Below are 26,059 nucleotides of genomic sequence, written 5' to 3'. Positions count from 1 at the left end.
ACACTTTTTGGATAAAAGTCTCAGGAGATAAAATCTAGCCCAGCCTATCTGTGAGTTGAAGGCTCTGGTAGCTTTTATGGTGACTAAGGACCAAAGAGGGAATTACAGGTGTCAGGTTTGCAGCAGAAGGAACCAGGGCAGGGTGTAAGGACGGTTGTTTTCCCAACTATTTTTGATTTTCTGTTGCATACACAGGTTAGGAATATATTCCTATGAAGAGCCAAATATGTAAGCAGTCTCAGAAAGGAAACTTACCAATGTCCCAGTTCCCATGAGGCGTTCTGCGGTCAGGAAGACACGTATCTGCTGTGTGATATGAGATAAGGCCATGGTGATATGACATACGAAATCCCAGTGATGTAAACCCTAGAGCTGAAGGAAGGGCCGTGTCCACCACCACTCCATTTTGTAGCATCGTCATGATGTTCAGTTCTTGCTCAGAGAATTTTTTTTTTGTTCAAAGAACATCACATTATCTCCCAGAGGGATTTTGTTAAACATTTAAAAAAAACTTTGACAGGTAACATCCAATAAAAAGTTTATTGATTGCTAACTATCGATTATTAACTAATCTATCATTAATAAATACCGCGGGGAAACTCATTGGTTTTACATAGAAGCATAGAGAAACACTTTGTCTTTTGAAGTGAGTGTTGGAATACTTTGAACAAGGACATTAGAAGCAGGGCTGAGATGAGTAATCTCTCAGAAAAAGAAAAGTATACCATGCGGAGGTCATCTTTCCATTCAGGGTAAGAAAGCTGTCATGCAATGCAATGTGAAGCAAAGCATTTGGTTGACGTGAAATTCAAACAGGTATGGACTATAACTTCAAGCAGCAGGGTGACAAAGTTAACTTCTCTCAGAAGACCATTGTGACACTTAGTGTTAAGGATCAACTTGTCCGAATTGTAGAATCACCAGGGAGATGGGTCTTTGGACAGTGTCTAGGTCAACTGAGGTGGGAAGCTTCTTCATTGTGAGTGGCACCAGTTCCAAACTGATATCGGAGTCTGTATGCAATGGAAAAACATACCGGATACTAACATTGTTGCACTTACGGCTCTCATCGCATCATTGTTGCTTGAATTATTCTGAGGAGATGTAAGGTGAGCAGCTGCTTCAAGCTCATGATGCCTTGAGTGCCCTTCCATGATAGACTGCATCTCGTTTACATTTTCTTTTCCTTATTCTTTGACAATTTCATATATGTATCACATCCACTCCATGATTCATCTTTCCATTCCCTGAACCTCCCCCAACAAGACCTCTGCCAAGTTTTATGTCCCCACTGAGTTTGATTTGTGCTGGCTCCGGAAAGTTGACTAATTTCATTGGCTTGATCTCGTGCAAGTCTTGGGTATGAGTTTTAGAGACTTCATAGATGCAATGACCACGTCACCTCCAGAAGACGACAGCATTTCACAGCATTCCTTACCACACTCCAGCTCTCACACCCTTTCCATCCCGTTTTCTGCAATGTGCGCTGAGCCTTTAGAGGGGAGGACTTGAACATGGATGTCTCATTAGGGGCTGAGCACTCAGGGTCATTTTTCTCAGCACTTTGACAAGTTACAAATTTCTATATTAACTACCACCCACTTCAAAGAGAAGCCCTTCTGACAAAGGTTGAGAGCAGCACTAATCTATGGCTACAGTATTGAGAAGGCAGTGGAACTGGAGTGTATCTTGAACTGTGAGTTACAATAAACCGTTTCTTAAGTTGCCTTTGCCCAGGGTGTTTTATCACAGTGTATGTTTTGTTTTTATTGCTTTTTTTTCTTTTCTGCTGTTGTATGTTAGGATCAAGCAGAGAAGAAAATAACAAGAAATGGGAAGGGTAAATTCGGAAGAGTTTGTGACTTTTACATTGTTATTTTCTGGATTAAAGCCGAGTGGGATGCAGCTATCAGTGCTGTGAGCCCACACGGCTTTGGAGCAGTAAGGTGAACGTGCTTCATTTTAGTTTTTAATTAGTAAAACGAGGGAAATGGCATCCGCCAGACAGTTCTCACAAGGTTGCCTTCAGACTCATATGATGATGTGAAATGTGATCACATATATAGTTACATTTTATTTTAGGTTTGGCTCATATAACAGGCTCTCTCACCTTGTAGCTTAGGGACAGGCCTGAAACTCACCACAAAGCCAGCTTCAGCATCAGACTCTCAATTGCGCTGACCTTGTGATGACTACTGGGGCTCCAGCCATGTGCTACCACACTGGGCTTCAGTACGTTTCTTCCAAAGAAATAACCTTAGTGAATAGTTATTTAAACCCACACATATTAGAATTGGAACTCGTTTGCCCCAATATTCAAGCACAGTGCTGATACTAATCGAATTTGTCTGAGGAATAGGACATCTCCTATTAGGTAAACAGAGCTCTCTTCTCCAATGATCGAAGCCACTTGTGTGGACTTGGGCAGAGCTGTTGCAGGAACTGAATCCTGTAAGCCCATGAAAGATGGGAAGGGCTTAATACGAAACAGGATTTGAAAGCTGTACGTTTTTTTGCAAGGTGGTGTTTTCTTCAAAGGATCATAGATGAAAACAGGAGAAACAGGAAGAAAGGAAAAGAAGATAGAAAGAAAGAAAAGAAAGGAAGAAAGAAAGAAAGGAAAGAAAGAAAGGAAGCAAGGAAGGACACCATCATGTCTTAAAAAAAAGTCAATCTTAGATGTCTGCTTCACGCTCCCACATCCAGACTGCTCCTTTTATTGCAAATTACTGCCAGTGCTGTGTTGTGTTTAGTAAAAGGGTGCTAGAGGGGAGCAATTACAAGGCCTTCTGGCCTTTCATCCAAACCCAGGAATCTTAAGTGACAGCTGGTTTGGGGACTTGTCATTCAATTAAGTGGTTTGCAGCGCTGCCAGTGGTTAGAAAACCTGTGTTTCATATGAATTCGTAGTCACTGGGCCCGCACAGTCTCGCCAGGCACTCTCATTTTGGTAGAAACCACTGCTTTTCTGGCCAGAGGGATGCTGGGCAGACATTCTGACCACGATGTTTATTTCTTGAAGGTAAAAATCACAGTGGAAATTGGATCCGAGTCTAACAGAAAACAACCCTCCCACTCCACAATGTATAGCACGGCCATTGGACACAAGGTTCTATGCATGGTTCTAGTCCTCTGAGAGGATGCAAAGGGGTCGCTGTGGGATGAGGGCCAGGGTTCCGTGTTTCACCTCTTCTTTCCTTCCTCCTAAGTGGAGATTCCGTTTCTAGCTCAACCAGTAATTACGGTTTCTCTTTCATAACTGGTATAGTGGGAGGCATGCACACGGAATGAAAAGAAAACAGAAAAACAAAGTGCTTTCTGGACTTTACAGATGAATGGAAGAGTTACCACAGATGGGGAATGGTATTAAGGCGATTTACAGGCCACTCTGCTATGGCTAAATCCAGATAGAGTTTAGGAGAATGTGAGTCTTAGGAAACAACCTCCTCACCAGTGAGGTTCATTATGGACTCTGGGAGAGCATGAGAACGCCACCCAGCCCTCACTGCCAGTGGCGGTAGCAGCCTTCACCCGTGACAGTTCTCACAGTTTTTATCTGGCCTTCTTCCTTGGGTTCTGTTGTTCGGCTCTATGTCTTTGTAATCATTCTGGCCTATATTTTGGGAGGTGAATATATCCTATTAGATCATCAATTCTCTCAGTTTTCCATGGCTCCAATATCACTGTTTACCTTGAAAGGCAGATAGGGTTTGTTTTCTTGAGATCTATTTTATATAATAAGTACCTAATTTGAAGGCTCTTTAGTCTGTCATCCTAAGAAATGTTTGAAGGCATAGTACTAAAATCTTTAAAATCATCATACATGTAAATAAAGATTTTTTTCCTTAGAACTTGATCTAAGAAACTACACACGATTTTCTGGTATAATTTTATGGGAATGTAATTTAAACAATCGTGTTGGGTGAGTGTTGGGGAATAATGTAATATAAAAGTGTCTATGAACAGATAAAACGAGGTCAACCTTTCCTCAGGTTTTATATCCACCCTAATGTCATCTCAATTGCCTATTGTCAGAATGATGTTACCTTTATTTTAAATTTGGCAGTGCAGGGGAAAGCGTTTCTTACATACAATATCCTGCTGTGCTATGGATTAAAGAGGCCCATTTTCGAGGAACAAAGAACATCTTCATCCAAAAACTTGCCCCCGGTAACCCTAACCTGATACCTGTTTGCCTTTAAACCTTCCGCTGTAGATCATTCCCCAGGCGCACGGAGGCATCACCTCTTCCAGCTCCACATTTATCAGCAGGAAAAAAAGCAAACAGCACCATATCACAGGTACACAGTGTCTCCACACCTATCATGGCACAGCGCAGTGGTGACCTCATGGTGGCCCAAACCACCCACGAGTAGCCTTTGATGTTTCCAGAGCCTGACATTTTAAACAGTTTGAACATCCCACGTTGGAACTGTAACTAGTCCCATTTCCAGCCATGTTAGAAGCGATATCAAAGAAGGCCACATTTTAATGGTCCTTCACTCTCCTTACGTCAGAAGGGCAGGTGAAGAGGAGCGCAAGGCTGTGTTTCTCTCCCAGTTTTTATTCCCCTGCCAACTGGCATTCGGTCCTCTCTCTCTCTGTCCTCATCCACATGCCTCATGTCTGTCACCAGCAGCTAGACTGGGTCTGCGAAAAGAAAGAGCCCTCAGGGAGAATGAACTTTTTACAAGTTAAAAAACATGCTTCCCTGGAGATCTCTCTCCATTGACTTTTTCCCAGAAGAGTGGGTGACACAAATAGTTGAGGTTAGCCATTTGGTGGATTTATAGCACTGTGAGGGTTGTCACAAGAGGGTGACAATTAGTGAGCTGGGCAAATGAGCCAGGGTTTCCAAATGCTTTTGCCCAGTTGGTGAGCACTGGAGCAAGAAGAGACTGGGGCAATCATATCATCCGGAAGAATGGATTTTACAGTCGAAGGTGTTCTTTTTTTTTTTTTTTTAAATAGACTTTTTTACGTTTATCTTGTATCTTTTTTAAAACAATTTTTTATTAGACATATTTCTTTACTTACATTTCAAATGTTATTCTCCTTCCTGGTTTCCTGTCCATAAGCCCCCATCCCCTCCCCTCCCCCTCCCCCATACGGGTATGATAAACGAGCCAGTTCCTCAGAAGAAGAAGATCTAGGCACCAAAGTGTATCAGTTGTAAGAGAATGTTGAAAAGTTTCGGGGGAATCCGTCATTAACACCCAAACATGCACAGCAAAGTTAAATCTTAGGTCGTGACACTGATGTGTGATTTCTGCCTAGGTACCCATGTCCATGAGCAGCTCTCTCTGCTGTGTGGTTCTGCACCTCATATGCACTGACCACTCACTCGGTTTAGGTCATCGACCTTGCATTGCAGTCATAGAAGGTAAGTCACTGTCATTCTGCTATTCAGATGGGACAGGGAAGTAGGCACTTCAGAGTGATCAAGTCCAGCTCTCTAGGACTCATAGGCCAAAGCCAGGCAGTGTTGCTTTTCCAACACTAATGGCACATGATTGAAAAAGTTTGACACGCAAGCTGGGCATTTTCCATAGTTTTAAAGATGAAATTGATAGCTTCCCCTCACCCCCCCGCCCCGAGAAAATAGGTTTTTATATGTGTATTGTTCTCCTCGTGCTAGCTCAGACAGATAAAAAATTCACAGGTGAGCTTCTGTGCTTTCCTACCAAGGAACAATGCTTACAAGGAAGAAAACTAACGAAACTTCCATTTATACAATTCTTTGCAGGGAAAATCCTCTCTGGACATCTCTTGACATTACTTTCTTTGAAATTGTTAAAGCCTTTTCTTTACCAGACATACACACTGTTAAAAGTAAAAACTTCCTCTGGACTCTAAATTTTGGCCAGTTAGTTAATCTTTCCGGAGTGTTGAAAACAGGGCTTTAATTAGCAATTTTATCAGTTAACCCAGTCACTCAGCTGGGGCTCTTATCTGAATCCTTGGTAGTGCGGGCACTTAGGGACATCAGAAAAAGGCCGACTCATCACTGTGACAGTTGAGAGGACTTCTGTGGAAGGAAAAAATGATCTCAGTAATAGCCAGTATTAAACGGAATCTGACACCGATCCAATAGAAATTATCCCACCAAAGGACCCCAGCATAGGACCAGGTTTCTCTTGAGTTTCTCTGTAATCCTCTATGGAATGTCACCTTTGTGAGTGAAGACTGAGCCGTGAGTTCTGAGCAGTGTGAAAACATGTGGCATTTCTCAACCCTTTATTCCCCGGGTTGATCGTGAGCCTAACGTGATTCTTCACCATCGAAAGACAAAGGAGACCCTGAAGATGTAACCCTGAGGATGAAGGCAGAGTGAAACTGAATATTTTGACGGAGATAGCAGGGGAAAAAAAACCCTATAACATCAAGTAGAAATTAAAGTCAATTCCCAAATCCAACTTAGTCCCTCCTTTCCAGCGATGTCCTTCGTTGATTTTGTTTATCTTCTATTTGGACGATATTAAAATGTTTTTTGACTACCCTCTGCTTCTTCAGATATAAAAAAAATACTTAAACTATAAAAAAGAAGACCCCCGGACTTCATTATCTGAGCGAGGGTCTGCTATCGTTGCAACAGTGGAGCCAGGAACGGAGGTGGGGGTAGGGGTGGGAGGTGGTGGGGACGTGAGGCGGGCAGGACTGGGGTCGGGATGTGGGGTGTCTGGGGAGCGGGGAGAGTTCCGTAAGGAATATTTATGCTTGCCTAAGCAGTTCTGATGATTTGATAGTTGAAATGTTTATGTTTTTGTTCACTTAGATAATGGACTTAGGACATCTATTTTAAACAATAGATAATAGCAGGGTACTGAGGGGCCGACATTGCGCTAAATGTATCTGGGGATTATTAAAACAAACTTGCATCGCCTGCTTCATAGGGTGACTATTTTTGACAACGCAATACATTGCATTTCATGCTAAAATGATAACGTTTTAGATTTATTATAAAATGTCAAAAAACTACGTTTTTCTGCAGGAGCTAAGGGTTAGAGCATTACTCAGCATGTAAGGAAATTTGCTTCGCATACTTTTTTTTCCTGCTATGCTTGAAAAATAAAACTGGCTTATGAATTTGTTTTATCTCTTGTCCCTTTTTTTTAAACCTTCTAGTCTTTTGACCTAATTTTAAAGTAGCTGAAAGTGCTAAAATCAAAGACCAGGTTAAATTTTCTTTGATGGATATTGAATATCATGTGCATTGTTCTAATAATAAGAGGTTTGTGTAGCTGCTTTCATTTCCACAAGCTTGATAGCCCTCTTGAGAGAGAGAGAGAGAGAGAGAGAGAGAGAGAGAGAGAACTTGTCAAAAGTGTTCTTACAAGTAAGCACTCTAAATGCAATGCCCACCTTGAACTCACTCACTGCAAGTCAGAATCATATTTATTTGTGAAGAGAAGCAGCGACCAGTGACCAAATCTAATACAGAATTCAGCTTAATAGCATCTGTGAGACTGTGTTTTCTACAGCAACTCTGTAGATGATTTGAGTCATAACTTTGCTTTTTATAATGTAACACTGGCAACATAATTCCTGGCTCTTCCTAGAGCTGACGTTTTCTCAGTATCTGATGATAGTAATCATACATGATGACTAATGAACTCCTGACTGATTAATTGTATATTATAGTTGTCAGTCATGACCGAGTCCCACAGTTTTCATTGACCATTGCCTCATAATTCTCGCCTCTCCCCTCTCTGGAACCTAAACTTTCATTTCCATATAGAAGTGGACGTTTATCCATTCAGTCTCTCCACAATAGAGGAGATTGTTCTTTGTCAATGCTTTAGTGTTTTATTTTATGTGTATGGTTGCTTTGCATGCCATGTGTGTGCCAGGTGCCTATGGAGGCCACAAAGGATATCATTAGACCTCTGCATTGGAGTTACAGACAGTTGTGAGCTGTTATGTAGGCACTGGAAATCAAGTTCATGTTCTCTGTAAGAATGGCCAGTGCTCTAAATGCTCACCCATTCCCCAGTCAGGCTCTTAACAGGAATGGGACAGCTTTCTAGACAACATGCTGTTCTATGATATGCATACAGCTCCCACACCAACGAATCATCCTGTCTAAAGTGTCTTCCCCCAGTAGACGTTCTGATTGTCCCACTCTCTTCTGACGCACACTTTTTGGTTAAATCCACTAAAGAGGCTGTTGTTTGAGGAGGAAGTCATGAAGCGTGCAAACTGAGTGGTATTCGGCTTTCATTCAAGGGATCATTGTGCAACTACCAACACCAACTTGTGCAACTAGAGATATCAATGATCAGAGAGGTTTCTGGTTATGCCGGTTGAAATTCAATGGCAGCATGACAAACACACCAGGGTGCTCTACACAGATTGTGAGAGAAAGTGAAATGGAGTCAGGGAAGCCTGAGCTCTGATGAGATGAGAACAGTAGCTTGATGTAGTCCATCTCAGCTTTTCTGGGGAAAGGCTCTGTCCTGAGAGGAAGGCTGATAGGTTGAAGGAAGTGTGTTTTATGACATACACAGACTAAATCAAATTCAGGTGTAAGTACCATTTATCTAACTCTAGGTTGGAATGGCCAGCATTTGGGGATATAAACATATATGCAGATTCTGCATAGCCCATTGGTGCGTGACAGCAGTGGTACATATGGTAGATTAAGCAGCACAGCCGGCAACACTGAAAAGGGATATGGGTGTGGTTTAGATTATATTGGCAACAAAATGAGTCTTTGTTTTTTAAGGAAGAATAGTAAAAGATTCAGTAAAGAAAGCAGATTAGAAGGAATGCTCTTTGAAGAAGGCAAAGAGTAGGAGTCAGCATGGAAGGCTATGGAGACTTATTGAAGTCGGTAAAGTCAACTCAATAGATAATGCTGGCATAGCCACAACCTAGTGTTGCAAAAGGTCTTCTACCTGATCTGAAAGGTCTCGAATATTTTAAAAGATGAAAAGTGGCCATCTCACTTATTTAATAGAGTCTGAGAAGGCAAAGAAAATGTCTCTGTAATCATTTACTTGTCTTATTATGAAATTCAGTCTACGTTCATCTGGTATACCAATACAGCACACTGATGAACGTGGTAAGCTCATCTTACAAAAATAGTCTTTATGATAAAACTCATATCTGTGGTTCATTGTACTGAGGGTAAAGCTGCTGATAGGTTATCATACCCATGTTAAATGACTAGCCTAGAAATAAGCAGATCTAGCCATGGCAGAGATGATTCCTCAGTACAGGCTTCTGTACAGCCTTAAAAAAAATTAATAGTGGTAGGGATGGGGTAGAATGACAGAATAGCACAATGCTGCTACAATCATGGTTTAAAGTAACAACTACAGGAGTAGGAGCAAGATATAATAGTTGTGTAGACGAACCATCTTGTGAAGTCAATTCCTCCTGCACACTGGCTTTCCTCAAATGTTAGCCATTTCTTTCTTGTTGATCTCCCCATTCTATAAATCTCATCCATATATGAATATCCTGAGAGGTACGATGATTTTGCCATAGTGAGTTTGGTTCAAAGACCAAAGACATGACTATGACGCTAATAGAGAAATGTTCAGTCTTTGTTCCACTTCCATTCAGAGCTTCTGACATCCTTAGATTTTCCAGAGCAATCAGACTGATAGATGAATTTTTTTTTATCATTAACTTGAGTATTTCTTATTTACATTTCCAGTGTTATTCCCTTTCCTGGTTTCCAGGCAAACATCCCCCTAATCCCTCCCCCTCCCCTTCTTTATGGGTGTTCCCCTCCCCATCCTCCCCCCATTGCCGCCCTCCCCCCAACAGTCTAGTTCACTGGGGGTTCAGTCTTAGCAGGACCCAGGGCTTCCCCTTCCACTGGTGCTCTTACTAGGATATTCATTGCTACCTATGAGGTCAGAGTCCAGGGTCAGTCCATGTATAGTCTTTAGGTAGTGGCTTAGTCCCTGGAAGCTCTGGTTGCTTGGCATTGTTGTACATATGGGATCTCGAGCCCCTTCAAGCTCTTCCAGTTCTTTCTCTGATTCCTTCAATGGGGGTCCTATTTTCAGTTCAGTGGTTTGCTGGTGGCATTCGCCTCTGTATTTGCTGTATTCTGGCTGTGTCTCTCAGGAGCAATCTACATCCGGCTCCTGTCTGCCTGCACTTCTTTGCTTCATCCATCTTGTCTAATTGGGTGGCTGTATATGTATGGGCCACATGTGGGGCAGGCTCTGAATGGGTGTTCCTTCTGTGTCTGTTTTAATCTTTGCCTCTCTATTCCCTGCCAAGGGTATTCTTATTCCCCTTTTAAAGAAGGAGTGAAGCATTCACATTTTGATCATCCGTCTTGAGTTTCATTTGTTCTAGGCATCTAGGGTAATGCAAGCATTTGGGCTAATAGCCACTTATCAATGAGTCCATACCATGTGTGTTTTTCTTATATATTTGCTTGTGAGCCTAGCCTTTAACGGCTGAGACATCTCTCCAGCCCCATGTGTGTTTTTCTGTGATTGGGTTACCTCACTCAGGATGATATTTTCCAGTTCCAACCATTTGCCTATGAATTTCATAAAGGCATTGTTTTTGATAGCTGAGTAATAATCCATTGTGTAGATATACCACATTTTCTGTATCCATTCCTCTGTTGAAGGGCATCTGGGTTCTTTCCAGCTTCTAGCTATTATAAATAAGGCTGTGATGAACATAGTGGAGCATGTGTCTTTTTTATATTTTGGGGCATCTTTTGGGTATATGCCCAAGAGAGGTATAGCTGGATCCTCAGGTAGTTCAATGTCCAATTTTCTGAGGAACCTCCAGACTGATTTCCAGAATGGTTGCACCAGTCTGCAATCCCACCAACAATGGAGGAGTGTTCCTCTTTCTCCGCATCCTCGCCAGCATCTGCTGTCACCTGAGTTTTTGATCTTAGCCATTCTCACTGGTGTAAGGTGAAATCTCAGGGTTGTTTTGATTTGCATTTCCCTTATGACTAAAGATGTTGAACATTTCTTTAGGTGTTTCTCAGCCATTCGGCATTCCTCAGCTGTGAATTCTTTGTTTAGCTCTGAACCCCATTTTTTAATAGGGTTATTTGTCTCCCTGCAGTATAACTTCTTGAGTTCTTTGTATATTTTGGATATAAGGCCTCTATCTGTTGTAGGATTGGTAAAGATCTTTTCCCAATCTGTTGGTTGCTGTTTTGTCCTAACCACAGTGTCCTTTGCCTTACAGAAGCTTTGCAGTTTTATGAGATCCCATTTGTCAATTCTTGATCTTAGAGCATAAGCCATTGGTGTTTTGTTCAGGAAATTTTTTCCAGTGCCCATGTGTTCCAGATGCTTCCCTAGTTTTTCTTCTATTAGTTTGAGTGTATCTGGTTTGATGTGGAGATCCTTGATCCACTTGGACTTAAGCTTTGTACAGGGTGATAAGCATGGATCGATTTGCATTCTTCTACATGTTGACCTCCAGTTGAACCAGCACCATTTGCTCAAAATGCTCTCTTTTTTCCATTGAATGGTTTTGGCTCCTTTGTCAAAAATCAGGTACCCACAGGTGTGTGGGTTCATTTCTGGGTCTTCGATTCTGTTCCATTGGTCTATCTGTCTGTCTCTGTACCAATAACCATGCAGTTTTTATCACTATTGCTCTGTAATACTGCTTGAGTTCAGGGATAGTGATTTCCCCTGAAGTCCTTTTATTGTTGAGGATAGCTTTAGCTATCCTGGGTTTTTTTATTATTCCAGATGAATTTGCCAATTGTTCTGTCTAACTCTTTGAAGAATTGGATTGGTATTTTGATGGGGATTGCATTGAATCTGTAGATCGCTTTTGGTAAAATGGCCATTTTTACTATATTAATCCTGCCAATCCATGAGCATGGGAGATCTTTCCATCTTCTGAGGTCTTCTTCAATTTCTTTCTTCAGAGTCTTGAAGTTCTTATTGTACAGATCTTTTACTTGCTTGGTTAAAGTCACACCGAGGTACTTTACATTGTTTGCTTCTATTATGAAGGGTGTCATTTCCCTAATTTCTTTCTTGGCTTGTTTCTCTTTTGTGTAGAGGAAGGCTACTGATTTATTTGAGTTAATTTTATACCCAGCCACTTGGCTGAAGTTGTTTTTCAGCTTTAGTAGTTCTCTGGTGGAACTTTTGGGATCACTTAAATATACTATCATATCATCTGCGAATAGTGATACTTTGACTTCTTCTTTACCTATCTCTATCCCCTTGATTTCCTTTTGTTGTCTGATTGCTCTAGCTAGAACTTCAAGAACTATATTGAATAAGTAGGAAGAGAGTGGGCAGCCTTGTTTAGTTCCTGATTTTAGTGGGATTGCTTCAAGTTTCTCTCCATTTAGTTTAATGTTAGCAACTGGTTTGCTGTATATGGCTTTTACTATGTTTAGGTATGGGCCTTGAATTCCTATTCTTTCCAGGACTTTTATCATGAAGGGGTGTTGAATTTTGTCAAATGCTTTCTCAGCATCTAATGAAATGATCATGTGGTTTTGTTCTTTCAGTTTGTTTATATAATGGATCACGTTGATGGTTTTCCGTATGTTAAACCATCTCTGCATGCCTGGGATGAAGCCTACTTGATCATGGTGGATGATTGTTTTGATGTGCTCTTGGATTCAGTTTGCCAGAATTTTATTGAGTATTTTTGCGTCGATATTCATAAGGGAAATTGGTCTGAAGTTCTCTTTCTTTGTTGGGTCTTTGTGTGGTTTAGGTATAAGAGTAATTGTGGCTTCGTAGAAGGAATTCGGTAGTGCTCCATCTGTTTCAATTTTGTGGAATAGTTTGGATAATATTGGTATTAGGTCTTCTATGAAGGTTTGATAGAATTCTGCACTAAACCCGTCTGGATCTGGGCTCTTTTTGGTTGGAAGACCTTTAACGACTGCTTCTATTTCCTTAGGAGTTATGGGGTTGTTTAACTGGCTTATCTGTTCCTGATTTAACTTTGGTACCTGGTATCTGTCTAGGAAATTGTCCATTTCCTGAAGATTTTCAAGTTTTGTTAAATATAGGTTTTTGTAGTAAGATCTGATGGTTTTTGAATTTCCTCTGAATCTGTAGTTATGTCTCCCTTTTCATTTCTGATTTTGTTAATTTGGACACACTCTCTGTGTCCTCTCGTTAGTCTGGCTAAGGGTTTATCTATTTTGTTGATTTTCTCAAAGAACCAACTTTTGGTTCTGTTGATTCTTTCTATGGTCCTTTTTGTTTCTACTTGGTTGATTTCAGCTCTGAGTTTGATTATTTCCTGCCTTCTACTCCTCCTGGGTGTATTTGCTTCTTTTCGTTCTAGAGATTTTAGGTGTGCTGTCAAGCTGCTGACATATGCTCTTTCCTGTTTCTTTCTGCAGGCACTCAGCGCTATGAGTTTTCCTCTTAGCACAGCTTTGTGTCCCATAAGTTTGGGTATGTTGTACCTTCATTTTCATTAAATTCTAAAAAGTTTTTAATTTCTTTCTTTATTTCTTCCTTGACCAGGTTATCATTGAGTAGAGCATTGTTCAATTTCCACGTATATGTGGGCGTTCTTCCCTTATTGTTATTGAAGACCAGTTTTAGGCTGTGGTGGTCTGATAGCACGCATGGGATTATTTCTATCTTTCTGTACCTGTTGAGGCCCATTTTTTGACCAATTATATGGTCAGTTTTGGAGAAAGTACCATGAGGATCTGAGAAGAAGGTATATCCTTTTGTTTTAGGATAGAATGTTCTGTAAATATCTGTTAAGTCCATTTGGTTCATGACTTCTCTTAGTCTGTCTATGTCTCTGTTTAATTTCTGTTTCCATGATCTGTCCATTGATGAGTGTGGGGTGTTGAAATCTCCTACTATTATTGTGTGAGGTTCAATGTGTGTTTTGAGCTTTAGTAAGGTTTCTTTTACGTATGTAGGTGCCCTTGTATTTGGGACATAGATATTTAGGATTGAGAGTTCATCTTGGTGGATTTTTCCTTTGATGAATATGGTGTGTCCTTCCTTATCTTTTTTGATGACTTTTAGTTGTAAATTGATTTTATTTGATATTAGAATGGCTACTCCAGCTTGCTTCTTCTGACCATTTGCTTGGAAAGTTGTTTTCCAGCCTTTCACTCTGAGGTAGTGTCTGTCTTTGTCTCTGAGGTGTGTTTCCGGTAGGCAGCAGAATCCTGGGTCCTCATTGCGTATCCAGTTTCTTAATCTACGTCTTTTTATTGAGGAGTTGAGACCATTGATGTTGAGAGATATTAAGGAATAATGATTATTGCTTCCTGTTATATTCATATTTGGATGTGAGGTTATTTTTGTGTGTTTTTCTTCTGTTTGTTTTGTTGCCAAGATGGTTAGTTTCTTGCTCTTCTAGGGTGTAGCTTGCCTCCTTGTGTTGGGCTTTACCATTTATTATCCTTTGTAATGCTGGATTTGTAGAAAGATATTGTGTAAATTTGGGTTTGTCATGGAATATCTTGGTTTCTCCATCTATGTTAATTGAGAGTTTTGCAGGATACAGTTACCTGGGCTGGCATTTGTGTTCTCTTAGAGTCTTTATGACATCTGTCCAGGATCTTCTGGCTTTCATATTCTCTGGCGAAAAGTCTGGTGTAATTCTGATAGGTCTGCCTTTATATGTTACTGACCTTTTTCCCTTACTGCTTTTAATATTCTTTCTTTATTTTGTGCATTTGGTGTTTTGACTATTATGTGTCGGGAGGTGTTTCTTTTCTGGTCCAATCTATTTGGAGTTCTGTAGGCTTCATGTATGCCTATGGGTATCTCTTTTTTTAGGTTAGGGAAGTTTTCTTCTATGATTTTGTTGAAGATATTTACTAGTCCTTTGAGCTGGGAGTCTTCATTCTCTTCTATACCTATTATCCTTAGGGTTGATCTTCTCATTGAGTCCTGGATTTCCTGTATGTTTTGGATCAGTATCTTTTTCCGCTTTACATTATCTTTGACAGTTGAGTCGATGTTTTCTATGGAATCTTCTGCTCCTGAGATTCTCTCTTCTATCTCTTGTATTCTGTTGGTGATGCTTGTATCTACGGCTCCTTGTCTCTTCCTTTGGTTTTCTATATCCAGGGTTGTTTCCATGTGTTCTTTCTTGATTGCTTCTATTTCCATTTTTAATTCCTTCAGTTGTTTGATTGTGTTTTCCTGGAATTCTTTCAGGGATTTTTGTGATTCCTCTCTATAGGCTTCTACTTGTTTATTTATGTTTTCCTGGAATTCTTTCAGGGACTTTTGTGATTCCTCTCTGTAGTCTTCTACTTGTTTATTAATGTTTTCCTGTGTTTCTCTAGGGGTGTTCTTCATGTCTTTCTCAAAGTTCTCCAGCATCATGATCAAATATGATTTTGAAACTAGCTCTTGCTTTTCTGGTGTGTTTGGATATTCCGTGTTTGCTTTGGTGGGAGAATTGGGCTCCGATGATGCCATGTAGTTTTGGTTTTTGTTGCTTGGGTTCCTGCGCTTGCCTCTCGCCATCATATTATCTCTAGTGTTACTTTGTTCTGCTATTTCTGACAGTGGCTAGACTGTCCTATAAGCCTGTGTGTCAGGAGTGCTGTAGACCTGTTTTCCTGTTTTCTTTCAGCCAGTTATGGGGACAGAGTGTTCTGCTTTTGGGCGTGTAGTTTTTCCTATCTACAGGTCTTCAGCTGTTCCTGTGGGCCTGTGTCTTGAGTTCACCAGGCAGGTAGCTTGGAGCAGGAAGGTTTGTCTTACCTATGGTCCTGAGGTTCAAGTTTGCTCGTGGGATGTTGATTATGAGCTCTCCTTGGGGGCAGCAACCAGGAAGATGCGCCACCCTTTCTGGGAGCTTCTGTGCACCAGGGTTCCAGATGGCGTTTGGTGTTTTCCTCTGGAGTCAGAGATGTGGGCAGAGTGTAGTCTCTTCTGGTTTCTCAGGAGTGTCTGCCTCTCTGAAGGTTTAGCTCTCCCTCTCACGGGATTTGGGTGCAGAGAACTGTTTATCTGGTCGGTCCCTTCAGGTTCCAGCGGTGTCTCAGACGCAGCGGACTTGCTGCTCCTGTGCCCTTATCTAAGGGAACCCAGAGGCCGTATATAGTTTCCTCTTGGGCCAGGGATGTGGTCAGAGGTGGGCAGTGTTGGTGGTCTCTTCCGCTCTGCAGTCTCAAGAGTGCCCACCTTTCCTGGTGGTGAGCTCTCTCTCCCACGGGGTTTGGGAGCAGTGAGCTGGAGGCAGGGAGCACGAGATGATAGATGAATTCTTAAATGTGTAAAGATACCTCTTCTCATTCATTCATTCATTCATTCATTCATGCACTAGTGTTTGTGTGTGTGTGTGTGTGTGTGTGTGTGTGTACCTCTGTGTGTGTGTGTGTGGGGCTATGCATATGCCAAGGCACATGTATGAGGGTCAAAGTTGTGCTTACTTTTATCATTTGGGTTTTTCATCTGACTTGAGTCTTAAGGCTTGGTGGCAAGCACCTTTACTGACTGAGACACCTAGCCCACTCACATATTCCACTCTAATGAGGTGACTTTGGTGACCTAGAGAGTTTCAGGATTGTGCCTGGCTGCCAAAAAGACCATGGCTTGATTAACACTTAGAATTTTTGACTCCTCAAATTCCACCTCTGTGGAGGAAAATAGATGTGAGATAGAGTTAATCATCTATAGACAAAAATCATGCAGATTTAATGAAACCTTCATAAATGATGTAGTTTGGATTTACGAATGTACCAATACATCCAATTTCGAGAAGATCTACACAGTAACTTCAAAAGGATGAAAGTTCCTGCATCTGGGATCCTTCTGGGCTTCACCCAGAACATCTGTTCATCTGACTATTCATCTGCATCCTTCACAATAAACTGCAGAATCCTGTGCAAGATTGCAACGAATTTTCTGGAAGAGGGAAAGGGCCTGAGGAACTGCTGATAGTCCAGGACAGAAATGTTAGGAACCAGAGGACTTGATACTTGTAACTGGCACCGGATAGGTTGGTATCTTTTTAGACCCAGCCCTTAAATCTGTGGAACCTAACACCAGCCTAGGTTAGTTAATGTTAACTGAATTGTTGTTTAGGTCCTAGTTTTTGTGTGAGAAACAAAGAATGCTAATCAGCATGAAAAAAATAAAAACAATCCAAAAGGAACCCGAACACAAATCTCCTTATTGTCTTTGCTCAACTTCTAACACTGAGAACAGTAGGGCTCAGCTCTGGATTTCCAGTGCTCCCCATCCACCCTCATGCCCCAGTGGAGCAACATTTTGTCTCTGAGCATTAACTACCACCCATCTGTTCTAGAGTTTTGGATTCCTGATTTGAATTTTACCTTCAGTTTTTGATTCTTTCGTTCATGTTCCTCCTCTGCATAGCTGCCGAGTACAGTTGGCATGTCAAACAGTGTTTACAAAACCAAATCTGTCCAATCCTTTTCAACTTCCTCAATAAATAGTGAGTTCATTTTTTCCAGCCACAATAGCTCTAGCCTTGGCCTCCTTCCTCTTCCTTTTGGGATCTTATATCCCATTTCTGGTCTACCAGCAAACCTATTGAACTCTTAGGTAGAACATGGCGACATCTCACCATTTACTACAACCATTCCGATTCTGATGAAGCTACTACTGTCATCCTTTGCCTATAAAATTGCAAAATGTACACATTAGGTCACTTTCCTACCATATGACTTGATTACTTCTCCAATGCCTGCAATTTAATGCAAACAAATATCAAAAATCCTCAAGATGTCCTCTTAAGCCATGTGATCTAGGATGTCCTCTTTAGTCATGTGATCTAGGATATCCTCTTTAGTCATGTGATCTAGCCTTATTTTAACCTACCTACCATCTCTCTTGTCATTCCATCAACAACCTTCTTACTACTTTGCTCCTACTTTTGTGTAGAGACTTCTTCCTTGTTCTTCCTTCTGACTAGATAGTTATTCCCACAGATTTTTCAATTCTTCTCTTATTTTAACCTAATATTTATACAGAGACAGCATACATATCAGAATCGATTAAATTAGCAGCTATAACCTATCCCATAATTTTCATTTTGCTTCCCTCCACAGCATAAATAGATGTTGAACCATACTTTTACTTTAAAAGTCATAGTCCTCTGAGATCGATAAACTTTATAAATGCCACATTTTTTGGCATTTTTTGTTTACTATTAAGTCTATAGCAGTGATCACAGTTCCCAGCACAGAGCATAAGACAAATGTATGCTAAAAGAAAAAATGAAAAGCAGAATTGTAATAAGGTGTCCTGAAAATCACTTAGCGATACAAAGTCTGCATGCTTTAAGAAGACATCCCTAAGTAGCAGTAATAGGCAGATAATATTTTAGCAGACATCATGGGCAATGGAAATAAAGAACCAAAATCTGTGGGCTATTTACTATATTCTATGCTCTGTGGTAGTTTCATTATATACACGATGGCATTAAGTACTTACAGTATTTCTTGGGAAGTGGGTATTCACTTCTTTTATCCGTCTAGCAAGTGGAACGAGAGAATAAAATGAGTAACTGATTTTCTCATGGTTGGTTAGCGGAGAGACTGCATCGCAAAGCGTATTCCAAGTGCCATGAACAGGTCCATGTTGTAAGGAGTTTGGACATGTCAGGGATGCTGTGCACTTTGCTGAAGAACATCATTGCTGTTTTCTATGATTGTCACCCTGGTTTGCATCACACCCAGAAATGGTCATGCTTCCTTTTCCTTCCCGGCCTCGCCTCAGCACTTGGTACTCTGTGGGGTTCAACATTGTCTCTTGTGTTTTTGACTTGCATCTTTCTGAATCTGAGAACGTTTTCACGTATCTGCTGCCCAGTTACATAACAAGATGTCTTGTTAGATCTTTTGTCTTTTTTTTTTCTTTTTTTTCGGAGCTGGGGACCGAACCCAGGGCCTTGCGCTTCCTAGGCAAGCGCTCTACCACTGAGCTAAATCCCCAACCCCCTCTTTTGTCTTTTTTTAAAATAATTTTAAAAACTGTTTGAGTTCCTTAAATAATAGATACATCAACTCCTTGCTAGTTTGAGAGTATTCATGCTGTATGCATATTTTTGCCTGTAGCACCATAATTTATTTAGAAAAATAAACATTATTTTGTATGTGGCAAATGGTTTGGTTCTAGCATGTGCTGGATCACGGCAGTGCATTTATTTTGTAATTTTGAAGCATTTTAAAGGAAAGTTATTAACTTTCACAGATATATTTGAATAGATTGTGAGAAAGGTATATCATATGGCACAGACCCAAAGAAACATATTAATTTGTTTGAGGTTGATGAGCACAGAATCAGTGATCCATTATTCTGAACAGCAGGGACAAGTCAGTAAAAAAAAATCTATAATGAGGACACAGTCTTTACAAAAATAATAAGAGAACATAGTTCTTTGGACAATGGTCTATTTAATGTTTTAAAAATGAAATAAAATGGTGAAAACAGAAAAATATAGCCACAACTAACCGTAACTAACAAGCTTTTTAAAAATTGTAATATTTAAGGATTCCATGAGCATGAGAAATTATCCAAACTATAAAAAGTCTGAACAGCATTATACAATAGAATATACTTTGGGGGCTATTATTCCATGTGAATATGTTAAATATACTTATCTTTGAGAAGCGCCTTATTCACTAAGGTTGCTGTAGTAACCGCAGTTAATTAACTGAATCAATTACTGTTTGGGTCAGGACGAGGTACAGCTGCTCGGCTTGCTTACTTGAGGACTTAGCCTGACATATGCTCAGCCCTCTCTAGTTCAGAGTTTCCTGGTAGTCTTCGAGCACAGTCATCTGGAAGAATAGGGAGTAAGGAGAGTGGAAGCTCTCTGCAGGGCCAGGCTAAAGGGTAAGCTCACTTTGGCCAGGTTAGCGGGACCTCAGTGGCATGGCTACATAGAACTAATTGTTTTGTTTTTGAGACAGGGTTTCTCTGTGTAACCCATTCTGCCTGTCCTGGAATTCACTTTGTAGACCAGGCTGGCCTCAGACTTACAGAGATATGTCAGCCCCTGCATCCTGAGTGTTGGGATTAAAGGTGTGTGCTCTCCGCACCCTCATACCTGTAGTTAATTTTGAGGAAGCTGGAATGTGTGGACTAGCCGTTTGCCTAGGCAAAGTGGGAAATACATGAAGAAAATACACTAGTGTTTGTTATAGTAGAGAGCACAGGAAATATGCTTAACCATTCTCAGGTTTTATTGTTTTGTGTTGTTAGATTTCTGTGTGTTTGCTTCAGCCAGAAAACAATGAATCATCAATGATTTTGATTCAGTTATTACTATCACTGTTATTACCACCAACAGTGTGCCATTTCAGGACCTATGATGGGCCTCATAGGATCAGCTTTTTAATATGACTATGGACCACTCACACTCTACTTGCCTTTGACATTATTATTATTGCTTTTGTGAGTCAGAGTTCTGCCATCAATCCCCTGAGTTGTATCACGCATAATCACTAAGGGACATAACATAAATTTATGTTCATAAAAATAAAATTATCGGGTTGGGGATTTAGCTCAGTGGTAGAGCGCTTTCCTAGGAAGCGCAAGGCCCCGGGTTCGGTCCCCAACTCCGAAAAAAAGAACCAAAAAAAAATAAAATTATCTCATTGCATTATATATATTTAATGTACATGGCAATCACTATGTTGTTGGTGTTATTAAATTATTTGATTTGTTAATTGGTTTGATTGCATTTCTAAAAATTTCTGAGCATTGATCTCTCCATTGGAACTCTATGGAAATGATACAGTCTTCATTTTATAAATCTTTAGTGGTTTATGATTGGCTGATTTTTGGTCTTCTGTCACGTGATGAGACTCACATAGTCAAAATCAGTAACAACAAGATTATGTTGTCAAGGGCAAGTGGAGAGACCTTTGGCTTAGAAGTAGAAGGCTGAATTTCTAGTTAATGTTGAGAAGTGACTTAGCTATAAAGCCAGGTTCATAGACAAGGTGGCATTTACTGGATCTTTTGGATGATTGATACAACAAAAATTTCCCTTTTACCATCAATTTCTCCATCTAGAAAAGCCAAGTCAATAACATTCATATCACTGGCTCTGTGTCTGTGTGTCCTGTGACCATCAATTTGTTCTTAATTTTCACTTATGAATATAAAAGAGATGTAGAACGTATCTAGACTGTAGAAAGAAGAGTTTTATAGCATTTAAGTAAGTCCAACTGTACATTCTTGGTTTGTTTCTCCAGATCTATTCTTTAGCCTTGCATAATGTATTGTGTCATGCTGGAGGCTGAGGTCTATGGATTATTTATTGTTACCAAAATAGATCCAAGAGTTGTAGGTTTGGGGAGTGGCAGTGGTAATGGCTGTGGTCCTCTATTGAAGGCCACAGTGCCTACTTGGTTGCCATTCCTCCAAAGTAATGGCTTCCTCCAAAGTCCTCTACTAAAGCCTTCCCCTTTAGAGACTGAAGATGGAAATGCTCTCTAGATTGTTAGCTCTGAGATTTTTTTTTAAACCACGCTTGATTGTTTCCTTTAAAACCTCCTGTTTTAGTTATGGTTTCTGTGAAGAAACACCATGACCAAAATGCAACTTGGGGAGGAAAGGGTTTGTCTTACACTTCATATTGCTGTTCATCATTGAAGGAAGTCAGGACAGGAACTCAAGCAGGGCAGGAACCTGGAGGCAGGAGCTGCTGCAGAGGCCATGGAGGGGTGCTGCTTTCTGACTTTCTTCTCCTGGGTTGCTCAGTCTGCTTTCTTATAGGATCCAGGAGCAACAGCCCAGGGATGGCATCATCCAAAATGGGTAGTGCCCTCTCCCATCGATCATTAATTGAGAAAACACAATTACGACAGGGTCTTAGGAAGGCATTTTCTAAGTTGAGGTTTCCTGGTTTCAGATAATTCTAGTTTGTGTCTCAAGTTGATGTAAGAGCAGCCAGCAGATCTACCCATGTTTATAAGTGGTTCTTTAATTTAAATACAGACCAGTCCTCCCTGACAATGGGCAGATAGACACTTTGTTGGTGGTGTTGTTCTTCTATCAGTCAGGGGCAGAACAGGTGGCAGTCCTTCGTTCATCCTACCTTGATGCCTGACTTGATGACCAAAGCTGTTTTATGACTAGGCCTCATAAAAACAAAACCAGACCAGACCAGACCAGACCAGACCAGACCAGACCAGACCAAACCAAATTCAGGCAGTGCAGCACAGTGCAGCAGGAGGAAGACAGACCTGTGGACTGCCTTGCTACCCACAGACCTGCCCTGCATCACATGGCACACACACACACACACACACACACACACACACACACACACACACGCCATCACAGCACATAGAGCAGGGATGGAGGATCTCACCCAGATTCCTCCCGGCCAGGTGGCCAGCCTGCAGCAGGAGCCGCCACAATGCACACATACGTGGTGGTCAGATGGGAGAGAAAGAGAAGTGGAGCAGGTGAGTGAAGAGAGGTGGAGCGTGAGGCTCAGGGGTAGAGAGAAGTAGCCTGTTATGAATGGCTAGCATTGTCACCTCGGGCCATGGTGAGGTTCCAGCCCGAGATGCTACCAAGGGCCATGTCTGATTCTGTGTCTGAGCAGCACAGCTGCTGATGTCAATGTCTATGAATCACATCACCACTGGTGAGTGTGGGATGTCCCTGGATCACTAGTGGTAATTAGGGCAGCTGCAGGGGACCACCTTGATGTCCAGGGTCCTGCTCCTCACTGACTGCGGGGATGTAGTTAACTGGCCCCACCTCTCACCAGCAGCAGCACTTGGGAAAGCAGGACCTACGCTTTGCCTAGGCAGCTCAGTGGAACTGGTCCTGGTGGTGGGGTTGTAGGTGAGCCAGCATGGAGGACAGAGCTGAGCCTGCCATTTGTCTGTCATGGGGTAGCACAGATGCAAAGGTGATATCCTACCACCCCTCCCCCCTGGCCACCCCAGCTATGGACAGGGTCACTATCTCAGGAGAGCCAGTCCTGCCTGTCATCAGCTGCAGCACCTGGGAGAGCAAGGCCTGCACTCCACCTGGGCAGCATAGTAAGACTGAATGTGTGGGCAGAGGGATAGACTGTGGGGCACACTGTGACACAACAGCTATGCCTTGTTCTTTTGTTGTTTGTGTGAGTGTGTTTCATTTTGGGGGTGTTGCAAATGGGGGGACCAAGTGTAGATATGAAGGGCTGGGGAGGTGAACAGGACTGGGATGCATGATGTGAAACTCACAAAGAATCAATAAAAATTAAAAAAAAATAACACAAAAATCCAGACCTATACGCTGTCTATATCCCGTTGAAGCACTAACCTATACTTAGCCAAAGGATTTGTGCTGTGTTGTCCATGTAATGTATCAGATTAGGCAAATGCTAGCAGTTAATCCAGGAATCATGAAAGAGGTATTCCTTAGATGTGGAGAGAATCTTTATATTCCTTTATATAAATTATGTAGTGAAAACATATTCTAATACTATGTAAAAAATAAAAGGAAGTTATTGATTTTAAGCCATTGACATTTCAGACAACATGTTTAACATCGTTTAAGCAATGCAACAATGTTTAAGAAGCACAGCTTAACTGGTAAAGCACTTGAATTATAAATCGGACAACCTGTGTTGTGCCTGGAACCCATGTTCTGTAGAAAAACCAGATCGAAGTTGCCCTCTGCCCTCCATAGATGCTCTACACAAACATACACAGGGAGAGTAATACAGGGAGAGTAATAAAATGATAATAATGGTAGAGCGCTTGCCTAGGAAGCGCAAGGCCCTGGGTTCGGTCCCCAGCTCTGAAAAAAAAGAACCCAAAAAAATTGATAATAATGAATAAATCAAAATTTAGGCGTTGACTTAGAAAAAGCGATGAAAAAGTATGCAAACGTTACGTTTCAGACCACATTCTCTACAGGCCTGTAAATGCTGAGTAATGCAATATGTTATATATCACAGTGTGTGCACCTGTGTACGTGTCTAAGTGGAAACTTCCCCAGTTCTCTCCTGCTTGAGTCACTTGTGGGTGGAAGGCCTGTTATTTCTTTAAATACTTCCTTCCAAGCTATGTCTTCACAATGTTCCTGGTACAGTACACAGGTTTAATAATGGCTAGGTGGATTCTACACCCTGGTTTGTCTGAGTGAGTTTACCTTAGATTATTAGCAGCATCCTTAAACTTTTAAAATTCCTCAGCATGGGTGACATTTTACTCACTGCTGACACAGTAACACAGACTAAGTAAGCTGTTAAAACACAAAGACTTATTTTGCCTCCTTGTGCTGTCCCAAGTTTGAAGGTCCACAGTGGGGATGACCTTCTGGAAAGTCTTGAGCCAGCATAAGGACGCTCAGCACAAGGCGGGGTCCCCCTTCCCGGAAGTGGCTTTTATAGTGCAATCACAGCAGGAAGGACCCATTAATGATGCAGATGAATCAGTCCAATCGAGCAGGCAGAGCCCTGATCACCCCTTAGTGCTCCCACTTCATCTCTTTTAATATCTTATGGTGATTAAATTTCATCAAATATTTCAGCAGGGTTCAATCACATTCAACCCACAGCAAGTGACCAATTACAGCATCCCCCTCTGTATAATATATTTCCTAACTTCTCTGGGTGTGAGGCTCTTGGAATCTAAGCTGGGTATAACCTGGGCAAGCTTCAAATAAACAGTTTCGTTCTCTTGCCACACTTAGTTTAAAAAACTCTTTGGTGACCATCTGTTACTATCAATTTATTCTGCGGCTGGCTGCAGGAGCGGGCATGGTAGTCTGGATTTGGAAATTTAACTTAGCATTTAAATCTAGGATGATATGGTTTGCTCTATAGGCATATCATGATTTGTTTATGTATTAGTTTTTTATTATTAGTTTTATTATTATTAGTTTTACTTATATGTGTGTGTCTATGTGGATGTATAACACTTGCATGTGGCTGCCCATGAAGGTCAGAAGAGTGCAGTGGAGCTCAGGAGTGTGGAGTTGCAGTTAATTGTGAGTTACTAGATTGGAGACCTGAACACGAGTCTTCTGGAGGAGAAGGAAGTGCTCCTAACCTTATTAGAAACGACAAAAATTAAGATAGAAGAAAAAGTTGAAACATAGTATTTGCTTTATAGCCTAACTTCTTCTTTCCCCCATTGTCTTTTTAAAATCACATTTTAATCGATAGCCTGTGTACATCATATGATATAATACCAGATGTTTGAGTATTAATGATTGTGTATGAGGATTTATTTATGCAGCTGAACTGATACAGACAATTTCGGATAACGTTTAGAGTCAGATTGTTGATTTAGATTACTTCTGGAATTAAAAGATTTCAGCTCAAAATGAAGAATTTTCTCACACAGTGTAAAACACTTTAATGAACACAAATTAAGTGCTTGCAGAATTGCATTAGATAATTTCATCAGATGATAAACTTATTTATTAGGAAGCAGTGTCTAGTGATCTAGAAAGCCCATACAGTCCGAGAAACATCACCAAGAGAGAATGACCTGGTTCATTCCATTAAGTTAAATGATGTCTGCCTATCTTTTTCTGTTACAGTTAATACTTTTAAATGGGTCAGCATGACAGAAAAAAAGTCCGAATTTGTGGTTTTGTTGTCCTTTTGGAACAATACACTTTGTTCAGCAGAACTATGGAAAGTTAGCTTGTTAAGCCTTAATATTATTAATTAATGCTCCAATTAGTGTTAATTCTCTTCTTTGAGGCAAGGAGTTGGAAACAATTTGTGTTGGGTAAAAGCATATTGAGAAAGCAAAATTAAAATGAGCTTTTCTTTTTCATCATTGAGTGTTTTTAAGGAAACTGTAAACCACAGAAAAACTATTGATTCTGAACTCTCTGAAAGAAAAAAATCACATGGAAGAAATTATTTGTTGGAAGAAAATGAGGTAAATTTTTCTACATTGCGCAGAGATCATTAAAGTGCTGCTCTTAGATGATAAAATTTCTTGGTGTCTGCAAAAGATGTATGGCATTTCATTGATATAATATATAACATTTAGTATTGTCAACCGTGCATGAGGGGTGGACAGAAGCTTTGCTTTGAGAACTTAAATCAAAATTAAACCATCTCGAATCACTGAGGAGAAGATGACTTTCAAGAATGCCAAAATGGGCTGGAGAGATGGCTCAGCCGTTAAAGG

General features: G+C 40.8%; 1 non-coding gene across 1 annotated transcript; it reads left to right on the top strand.

Annotated features, from left to right (window-relative positions):
* Positions 1 to 21,902: 21,902 nt before the first annotated feature.
* LOC120101265 (small nucleolar RNA SNORA48) lies at positions 21,903 to 22,046 on the top strand. The gene has a single exon (XR_005501640.1). It is a non-coding gene; the product is annotated as a small nucleolar RNA SNORA48 (small nucleolar RNA).
* The last annotated feature ends 4,013 nt before the right edge of the window (positions 22,047 to 26,059 follow it).

The sequence above is a fragment of the Rattus norvegicus genome, chromosome 2 (assembly GCF_036323735.1).
Source record: "Rattus norvegicus strain BN/NHsdMcwi chromosome 2, GRCr8, whole genome shotgun sequence".
NCBI lineage: Eukaryota > Metazoa > Chordata > Mammalia > Rodentia > Muridae > Rattus > Rattus norvegicus.
This window is presented reverse-complemented; position numbering and strand designations above follow the sequence as displayed.